The sequence below is a fragment of the Aythya fuligula genome, chromosome 2, assembly GCF_009819795.1.
Source record: "Aythya fuligula isolate bAytFul2 chromosome 2, bAytFul2.pri, whole genome shotgun sequence".
NCBI classification, from domain to species: domain Eukaryota; kingdom Metazoa; phylum Chordata; class Aves; order Anseriformes; family Anatidae; genus Aythya; species Aythya fuligula.
The window spans coordinates 136,192,503-136,203,348 of NC_045560.1; positions in this window are offsets into that span (position 1 = coordinate 136,192,503).

Here is a 10,846-nt window from a genome sequence, read left to right on the forward strand (position 1 = left end):
ACTTCCTCGTAAGGGGGTGTCGAGAGGCAGGAGACCTTTTCTCCATTAACACTAGTGACAGGACCCGCGGGAACGGGGTTAAGCTGAGGCAGGGGAAATTTAGGCTGGACGTCAGGAGGGGGTTCTTCACAGAGAGGGTGGTTGCACACTGGAACAGGCTCCCCAGGGAAGTGGTCACTGCACCGAGCCTGTCTGAATTTAAGAAGAGATTGGACTGTGCACTTAGTCACATGGTCTGAACTTTTGGGTAGACCTGTGCGGTGTCAAGAGTTGGACTTGATGATCCTTAAGGGTCCCTTCCAACTCAGGATATTCTATGATTCTATGATTCTATGAAAGTTTTGGTTTCTGCCCTTTAAATGCTGTTCTTAAACATGTTCCAGGCCTGGGTGTTTGCTTCCATCAGCCACACTCTTCCGCCTTGATACGTCAAAGATCTCTCATCAAAGACTAATTACTTTTTGTACTTGACAGGATGCCAACTATTTTAAAGTAAATATGAACCAAAAATGCTGCTTTTGTTTCTGAGCAGCGTTCCAGGCTCGTCTCTGTCCTTCCATCTCACGTGATCCCACAAGGCTTCCCCTTTCGGTGAGCGGCAGGGGACAGCGGTGGCCCCGTGAGAGTCTGGTCCAGGCCCTGTTCTCCTTCTCCACCCACAGTTGTTTTTTGCTCATCTTCCTCAGCAACTGGAGGCCTAGATTCACCCCCTTGTTGAAGGGGATTTGGGGGGGAACTTGTCACTTTTGAGACAAGTGACAGAAGCATGGGGTCACCACAGGCCTCCTTGGCAGTCAGTAATGGGTAACGTTCAGCAGGCACCTTCAAAGACCAAGGTGGTTGCATCTCCAGAGGTTGATTAAACAGATGGTTTAATATTCATCATAGGAAAAGACACGAGACAAACCTTTCTTTCTCTGAACTATCCCAAGATGTAATTCATATTCCCCAGCTTGCTCCCTTAGGAGCTGGCTACGGCTGTTAGAAGAGGGTTAAACCATCTCGCTAGGAACCAGAGAACTTTATCATAGCTAAGCAGGATTAACACACACGTAATCCCCTTACAAAGCTACTTGCCTTCCAACTCCGGTGCATAAAAATAAAAAAGGGATTGGATCAATGTTATTTTTCTCATATCTAATTTGAGAACAATAGAGCACATTAAGTAATTAAAATGTTCACCTTTAAGGTGCTTAAAAGCATGGCTGCTGGCAGATGTATAATTAGCTCCGGTTAGCTGCTTGCTTGTTTACTGCAGTTAATTTATCTCATGTGGGGTCTTTGGGCTTGGAACTTTATTTAGAAAATGGTTTGTGGCTGTGTAAGGTGATGCAGCAGAATAGGTGGGGACCACAGTTAAAAAAAATAGAAAAATGGTCATCTACTGAGCCAACATACATGCTAATATAGGGCAATTCAGGTCCTCCTTGTTATGCCATCTGCATTTATCTCTTGTCAGAACTACAGTTCTTAATGGGCTGGGTGAAATCACCCCAAATGGTGCTACTATTTTTCTTGTTTTGTTTTTATAACATGGGGTCTGCTCTGCCTGCAAAGAAGAGTTTTTTCAACTTTCTTTAGTGGGGTTGGCTTGCAGAGAAGTGGAACCGGGTGCTTCCAGACCCCATGGGTATTTTGAGAAGCAGGAAGGTGTCATTTGGGGCAGGGCACCTCCATGTACACCAGATAAAAGCCAGCCTTCAGTGATGAGGGTCCTCTTGTATTGGTCCTGTTTTGTTTGTGCACATGCTGTCTGGAGACATAAGGAGCAGGATTTTTGCACATTTTCTCCTGCTGACGGTTTACGGACCACCTGAAAGCCAGAGGATGTGGGCTGGCAAGATGTCAGGACAGACGGACAGAGCCCTGTGTGGATGGGAGAGGCAGCAGCACTGCAGGCAGCACAGCGGGTGGGTAGGGCCCCTCCTCTTTGCTTGGTTTTCTTCGGGTATCTTAAAATATCGGACAGCACTGCAAAAGCAAGCCTTGAGGAATCACTCGTGTGCATTTATTGTCCTGGTGCTGTGCGGGACTCTGCTGAAGAGCCCGCAGGCGGTTAGCATTTATGATCCAGATAAGACACATGGGAGGCTGGAAGATAATGACTGACACCGGGGAGGAGGGAAAAATATTCCGTATTATTATGCTGACGCTTTGTGAGCACTGCAGAGGAAGTGAGCCTTCAAAGTGCGAAACCTCCAGCACTTGAAATGATAAGCAGAGCCTACAGAAATCAGCTTGTGGGATCTGCCTCTCTTGCTAAGCTGTCTTTGAAGGTTTGGGGGTTGTTTTGCTGTCGGTTCCCCCTGGGAAGCTTTCCCACCTCTCCGGTCTCGCTTGCTGATGGGAGCTACACTCCCACATCTGTAGGCATCTGTGTTCCAGTGGCAGGCAGGGATAAAACCCAGTATTTTTCACAGAGTATAAATGATTGTACTTCCCTGTAGGTCTCGAGTTCAACAGCCACAGGAGACTGAACCTGTCAGCAAATGAACCCTTCATGGCTTTTGCTTTCTTAGTGAAGTGTTGGTTTCATGGCTCCTGACAAGTGCATCTCAATTGAAAAATCATGTGTGCAAGGTGACTTTTTTTTTTTTCTGTCCTGTTGAAAATTTCTCTGTAGTTTCCTGTTTTTACTGTCTTGCTTCGGGAGCAAAACCCACCACGGCAGCTCCTCTGCCAAACCCGCAGCAGCATCCTCGATGTTTCAGCAGCCATGGACAGGCTGAAGGTCCTGAGGAGCTCCTGTCACAGCCCACTTCAGCCTTTCCAGCTGCCACAGAGCTGGAACCAAGCATGGATAGCTGCTGGTTGAGGATAAGGCCACCAAAGCTGGTGGACATTGACCAGAGATGGATTCACCCAACGGATGGGGCCTGCTCCTCCTGCTCTGCTGCCCTCTCAGCTGTAGGCCAGACGAACACAAGGAGCCTTCAAACTTGGCTTGGCCGATGTTTTCTGGGTGGAAAGAGGACAAATCCCAGGCATGTGGTGTTCCCCTGCTTCTCCATCCCCTAACCATTCCTCTGCTGGACCACTGGTGAGCCCACGTCAGTTAACCAGCTCTCACAGGGTGTCTGGAGAACCTCCAGCCTTCAGCTGGCCCTCACCAGATGCTGAAGGGAGCTGAGGAGCTTGGTCTTTACCAGACAGTGCCCACCCCTGCAGGGCACTGTCCTAGACCTGGGAGCCCCCAGGACAGGGTCAAGTTGTACCCCAATCCTCTTAGGGGCTGCAGGAAGGAAACAGGATCTCGTGTCTGCCAAGCAGAGAGCTGGCTCCTTCCAGGGATGGGCCATGTTAGGCTGGGTGCAGGATGAGCACAGCTCAGAGCAGCCAGAGATGAGACCAGCTCCAGGAGAAATGCCTACGTGAAAAGTTGGTGCACGACGGGGACTTGAAGCCACATCTCCAGATGAGAAACTCCAGGCCTTGGGAGACGGGCTAGGAAATGGGACAAAAGGTAGCAATTGTGTGTGTTTATCACTTCAGAGATCTGCCTCACCCACTGACTTCACCCTTCCTGTAGCGGTCGGGTCACCCTGACCTAGATTTCAGACTGCAGTTTTGGATTTCACAGAACCACAGTGAAGACAAGGAAGAGCACTGAGGGCATTCCTGATAGATTTGCAAGGTACAGGTGGTCTCGCATCCAGGTCTCAAGAGCAATGTACTGAAAAAGGTCTTGAGCTATTCCTTTCCCCAAATCCTGGAGTAGGATCTTTTCTTTACAACCCCCCCGTTACCAGCACAAGCCACTATGGGGGTCCACGGGTGCTACAGCTGGAGAAATCCAACCAGAGGCTAAATCTCCTCCTCACAGGCAGGGATAAAGTTTAGCTCAGCTGTGCAAACTGATTTATATTCGGCTGCACGTGGCCACAGATCACACCTTTTGTTCCTGCCAGATGCGAGCATGGTGTGTTTGCTCTGAAAATTCACCGTTTCTCATGCAAACTCTTTCCCCTCGCCGTTCATCACGCAGCCGTGGGGTTTTGCTTGGCAGGGGGACAGCGCAGGAGGGTGGGCAGCCTGGGTGGGAAGAGTCGGTGCCCAGCATGTGGGGTTTCCTCTTCTCCTCCGAACCCTTGTGCGACTTCCAATAGCTGAATGAAAAGCAAATGGAAAAAGTCTTCCAAGCTGCTGAGAGCAAAAGGAAGACATCTTTCACTGAGAGGAGGAGCAGGACAGCGGTGCACACAGCCAGTGACAGAAAACTTGTTTCAACTCTTTTTTCAGCCTGGAGACTGGATTCAAACGAGGGAGCTGTCAGGGCTCAGGGCTGTTTTTCAAAGGTGTAGCATATTTTTTCAGCTGCCCTCTCTGTGCTGCCTCATCTTTGCTCTGGATGTGAGGGCCTGGCATGCCACCTTCCCTAATTACCTGAAGGGATGCACACAAAGTCACTCAGCTGATGGTTGCCATCGTGACCAGCACATCCCAGGTCCAATCCTACAATTTTGGGTAGCCTGTAAGGGGGATATATCAGACACATCTCTGCTCAGTTACTCAGCCAGCTTTGCCTCTGCCTAACAGAGCTAGCTGAAATGGCTCTGCCTGGCTCTGAAAGTCACTCTGAGCAGAATTTTTCAAGGATTTAAAATTTTAATTTATAAGAGCTCTTTACCCTCTCCCCCCATTTTATATATATTTATTTTTTCTGAATTCCCTCTTTTTCTGGAATTACCATCTCTATTCTGTGGCAATTATGAAATGACCTGAATAATTTCACCCAGACAAACTCTTATAAGAAATTTCTGCTTGAGCTTTGGATGTAATGGAGAAACTCTCCCCATGAATATTTTATGCTGCAATGTCAGAAAATGCATATATGCATATATACATACATATGTGTATATATAAGTGAGCATTTGCAAATCATTTCCCTCGCTCTGTGAGCTGAGAAAATAATGAAGCAAAATTATTAGATAATATTATGCTGTTGGCCACAGAGCTGTTTCAAGGTTATTATCCAGCCTGTTGCCCTCAGCACAAAAAAGCTGACTGCACACTCTGCCTGTTCCAAAACTCATCCTGCTAAACACAGGGCTAAACCGCAGGCGCAGAACTGAGGAGCACGGGAGAAATGGAAAAGCTATTGCTGAAGCTGGCAGTCAGCAACAGGATCTTGAAAAATGATTTGCTTGGATTTAGCAGCACTTCTTCTTCCTCTGCTCCAGACAGGGCTCTGCTAGGAGACAGTTTGGTCCGCTGTGGTTGAAACAGCTGTTGAAATCCCAGCCAGCTCCTGAATGAGCTAAAAATTCATTAAAAGCTGCCTTCAGCGAGCTCTGCTTTCCTAAGCATCGCTGCCTCCTCACCTAGGCAATTTGCTGCCTGCCATCAAACCAACAAGTAGCTCATTCCTGCTTGGGCTGTGAGCAGGTGTCCCTGTCTCCTGGCCCTGGCTGATCATGTAGCAGCATGCCCATGCCTTCAAATGTCATTGTCCCTAAGCATGGGGGTCTTCTAGTGGCACTGGTACAATTGCATTAGTGGTTGGATGAGTCCTACTGAGATAAGAGGGTTGAGGGTGTTTGGGGGTTCTGCATCAGCACTTCAAGGCTTTAGCAGGTCGGCTATTTTCAAAAGCACAATAGAAGTGAAGGGCTGAGCTGGAAAGCCAGAGGAGAAGTCTAATCTGGGACTGTCTCTCTGGGGGTAACTTTATTGAGCCAGAGAATCTCTCCTGGTATTGGTACGGCTCCATTGGAAAACCTTGCTGGTATACCAGCCTCATAGTGCGAACGTGAGCCAAATCAGCTACACCAGGGAAAAGTTGCTGATGTTTCTTAGTTTGCCCACTGGATTTCTGCCAGTACAGCACTGGGATGTAGGACTGGGGCTGTTTGCAGACCTGACCCACATCTGTGGCTGGCTGACATCTTTGACCAAGAGATCAAGGGGACAGGAGACAGAGGCACTGCTCCAGGCTTGGATTTGCTGATGGGCAGCAAATTGCTTAGGAGAGGAGGCAGCAGTGCTCAGGAAAACAGAGCTTCATAGAATCACAGAATGGTTTGGGTTGGAAGGTTAAAGCCCACCCAGTCCCACCCCCTGCCATGGGCAGGGACACCTCCCACCAGCCCAGGTTGCCCAAAGCCCCATCCAGCCTGGCCTTGAGCACCTCCAGGGATGGGGCATCCACAGCTTCTCTGGGCAGCCTGTGCCAGGGCCTCGCTACCCTCTGAGTGAAGATTTTCTTCCTAATATCTAATCTAAACCTCCCTTCTTTTAGTTTAAAGCCATCGCTTTCCAGAAGACCCCCCTGTTCTACCCACCCCAGTACCATGGTGTGGTTACACACCAGTGAGCACTGGCACCAGCAAGGCAGCCCTGGCTTCAAAGGCAGAGGCAGAACTCATGCTCTTCCCTCCCTTTAGCAGTTTCTGGCAGTCCTACCCCCACGTCTTCACCTCTACTCAGGTGGAGGACATTTCAAGACAGCATGTCCCCACTCTAATGTACTGTTGCTTGCAGAGCTGCTCTGGATTTAAAAGGAGCGATGTTTTACTGGCTTGCTTTTACCTGGCTCGGCTGCCCACGGGCTGTGGCACAGGAAGGGATGCAGGTGGCCATGTGGAACTGAGTTCAAGCTTGCTCTGCCATCTGGCTCAGCTGCTAATCCTGTGGAAACAGGCGAGGAGCCGGGGCCCTGCATGGTTTCAGCAGGTTCAGCACAAGCCCAGCTTGGGTCCTAGCCCCAAAACTGCACCCAGGGTGAGGCCATCCGAGATGCTCGGTGTCCTCGTGCTGCAGTCCTCCATCAATCCTTCTCACGTGCACATGCTGCAGACCCTTCTCTGATGATCCGATAACAGGAATTGCCCATTTACTTTCATTTCAATTGTGCGTGACTGGATCAAAGGATGCACGCGCTCTCTGCTTCAATTACACATTTTGGTTTAACATGGTCCAGATGGCTATTTCATCTCATCTTTTATATTTATTCATGGCCTTTCTATTTATCTTCCCTAAAACAAATACTCACTCGTAGGCGTATATTAATTCAGGGACAAGAACTGCCTCGATCAATATGTTGAGGTTAAGTTTCTATACCACAGTGTGTCCTATGTACATAATTTCTATTTTTATTACCCCACTGTAAGCCTCAAACATATGAGCAATCTCTTTAAAGAGTTTACTTTGGCTTTTTCTTAAATTTAAACAAATTATATCTATCCTGATCATTAGATTTACAATATGCAGATATTCTTTCATTGACCTTTCGGTTAAACCCTTCTGCAAACTTTGGCTGAAGACTAGCAAACTTGCAAAAATACCAAGTAGCCAAAATATTTGCCAACGTTATATTGCAATGCCTCTGACCACGGCGTGGGCGTCCAGCAGGTGATAAGATTTGTTGTCAAATTTATGTGCGACCAGTGCGTGAGCAAAAAGAGGGGGAAAGCTTGAGAGACCAGCAAGAGAAAATAATGAGACTTTTTAATTTATGTCTACGTTGTCTCTCAAGCTGAAGCTGATGGTTGGGTGCTGTGGGTTGGCTTTGGTGCTGCTGGTGGGGATCTGAAGGCAGCACCCGGCACGGAGGTGGCAGGAGCACACAGAGCATGGGATGTGGCTGGAGATGGGGCTCAAGCTGCAGGACGAATCAAGGGAGGGAGTTGAGAAGGAGCTGTTTAACCTTTCTGGCATTCGATTTGGGCTTTTGGTTCTTGTTTGGATAATGGGATTGCAATTCCTTTTGGTACACTTATTCTAAGAACATCTGAAACTCGGCCGCAGCCAGGCAACAGACTTTCATTTCGTGTAATCTGATTTTAGCTTCAGTGATTAGCCGCTCTGTTGTCAACAGCAAAATCTAATTGTCATTGTAGTTCCTCTTCTGCAGCCAATACGTGCTAATGTCTTGCAAACAGGGTTTTGTCTCACGCCTTCTCTTCTCGTGTAATGGCTCCCAAGACATTAGCAAACAGAAATCTTCAGGGCAGAAATAATTTCAGACCGAAGCGTGAGGAAGCTGGTAGCAATCAGTAGCCAGTTTTTGTGCTGTATAAAATAGGCACCGTGAACTACCTTTTAATGCTTGGGGTATTAATAATGGCCTGAAAACCTGATATCTATATGTCTTTTTTTTAACATACCTAATATAAAGTTACCTTTCATGACGTACATTGGATCAGGTGTCCCAAAACCAAATTGTCAGCAGCATTTTAGACCCATCCTTTCACAAGTGAGAGTGACAGCTCCAGAAATCGGTCTGAAACTGGGACTAGATGGGTTGTTCCCTTCCTGACAAAGTTTCATTGAAAATTATTTTTTGTTGGTAAAACGATTTCCTGTAGAGATTTTTTTGTTTGTTTTAAAAAGGGATGGGGAAACAATTTTCAATAGATTTTTCCCTCCCCTGCCAATCCTATTAAATCAAAGAAATAGTTAATTATCTTAAAGACAAATCTTCAGCCTGGGAGGAGAAGGAAATGTCAAAGATGGCACAAGGCAAGTTTCCTTGGGACGCAAGACAGTGCTGCTAATGCCACGCATCCACAAAGTGCCACGCAGCGGCTTTTGGCCTCTCTGCCCATGAAGCTCACTTTGGGATACCCTACACACTTCCATCCTGAAAGTAGGTTAAAAGTCACCCCAAACTCATGCTTCAAAGAAAAAAAGAGAAGAAGAAGTAAAAAAAAACACGTGAGAAAACACACCCTTTCCAGTGAAATGACCTCTGACTAACTGGAAAAGCAGGAACAGTACACAGTCACCCTCAATGCAATGGCATAAGAGTTTGCCCGCACGAATTAAAGTCCATCTGTTTGTCAATATTTCTCCAGTTGTGCCCTCAGGATTTCTGGGGCACCTGTGTGCTTGTTTGTCCCAAGCCCCGAGGCACGCCAGCTGCTGTGGATCAGCACACGCTGCCTGGTGCTGCGGGTATAGGAGGGGGGTGACACTCACCAGGCTGGCCGCTGTCCCCACCAGCCTGGTGAAGTTTCTAGATGGCTAAATCACTCTTTTCCCACTCAAAATGTACCTGAATGAGGCATCATCTTTGCTCATAACAGCATGTGCGTGACTGGAGCTGGCCTCAGGCACTTGGACTTGACCTAAACTGGAGACCTCACATCCAGCAGACCTGGGCAGGCTTGTCCCATCCAACATTTTCCCCACATCTAACATTTTTTCACCCCAGTGGGGTTAAAATTTTGACACACAGGTGGGCTTCCATGTACAGCCCATCGCTGTAGCTTGGCTGTAGGAAGGATGCTTGCTCTGCTGCAAGGTGGCAGCCCGTTCAGGTGGTGGCATGCACGGAGATGGGGAATGAGCAGGAGCAAAAATGGGCATGGGACTTCAAGGGTCCAGGAGGCAGCCTTTCCAAAGGAAGGAGGAGAGATTGTTTCACTCCAAAATCTACATTGGCAGAGTCTCAGCTATAACTGCACGCTGTAACTTGGCTTCAGAGCCATGGTATACACCCCGGGCAGCACCAATCCCTTCAGTTGCTGCGGCTATAAGAAGAACTGTTAATTTGTCGATTTTCTGGGTAAACAATAAATACACATGTTATGATAAAACCTGACCACAAATTTGCTGGTCAGAATTTCTGTTCCTTAAATATAACATCTCTGTGAGCAAGTTTCCCAGATCTCTTCCCAGGCTTACCCACTGCAAACCACCCGGTACTTTGGAGGGCATAGGCTCGCACGGAGCCAGCCGGGCAGGAGGACAGCACGGAGATTTTGGTTGCTCTCATTAGTCCCTGCATTAACAGCTGAAACTTGCAATAACGTGGATTATATCTACATGATACATCCTGCATACATACCTGTAGTGATTTCATAGAAATTTAATAACCATTCATGTTGCTGGATGAGGAGAGACGGGTTTCTTATTTCTTGCTCTTGTATATGTTATCCTGGATTCACTTTCCTTTATTGCTGTGATTTTCCTTCCTCTGTTTGACCTCAGCCCCATAGGCCATCTTTAGCCAGATTACTGACAACTGATTTAATCGGTGTTATGGGGATGAACTCTGAGAGGCTCCCGTGGAACAACGTGAGCTGCCTGGTGTTGGCAACCAGTCATAACATGCCCCACTTCATTTTCCTTTTCTATTAATTCCTGTAGTGTTGAGTGATGATGCTCCTCCTTGTAAGTGGATTGTTTTTGGACAGAAACAGGATGCTGCACAGTTCTGAGAGTGGTTTTGCTATTGCTTTTAATAAATGTCACTGCAGCACTAGATGGGAATTTAACTCGTGGTGTGGGGGGTTGGAAGGCAAGAAGCCATCAGTCCTAAACCCGTTTCGGCTGAACAGGCTGTGACCCAGTCCTTTTGGGTATCTCTGTGGAATAAGGCAGTGCGAGCACAGTGCTACCAGGGCAGGTCATCTGGAGCTGCAGGGTGCTGGGGAATGGACCCCGTTTTGGGCCAGCTTGTAGCTGGGGCTGGGCCAGGCTGGGCTCTTTCAGTAAGGTGTTTTCTGGGGAGAGCAATGTGTGTGGGGTGGTGGAGTTTGTGGCACCACCAGCTCTTCTGGCATGAGATCAGTATCTAGGCAGCATTAATTTTAGCAAGAGAAAGTGACCTTGTGAAAGGGCAAGTACATGGAGAGCTCTGAGTAAGAGACGCATGACTACCAAGAAGCACGACCACTTCCGAACCGTGAAATAATGGAAGTGGCTTGTATATTTTCTTTCTCCAGTGTTGCTTATGGACAGCAGTTATACAGCAGCACTTGAGCTTCCTCTCTGGAAACACGCTGTAGACCACAGGAAATCGCTAAGTCTAAATAAACAGACCTATTAACTAAATAGGAAATCTACCAAGACAAGCCTCCTTGTGATCACATTTCCCATTACGTTCTAGTAGCTCTTTGAA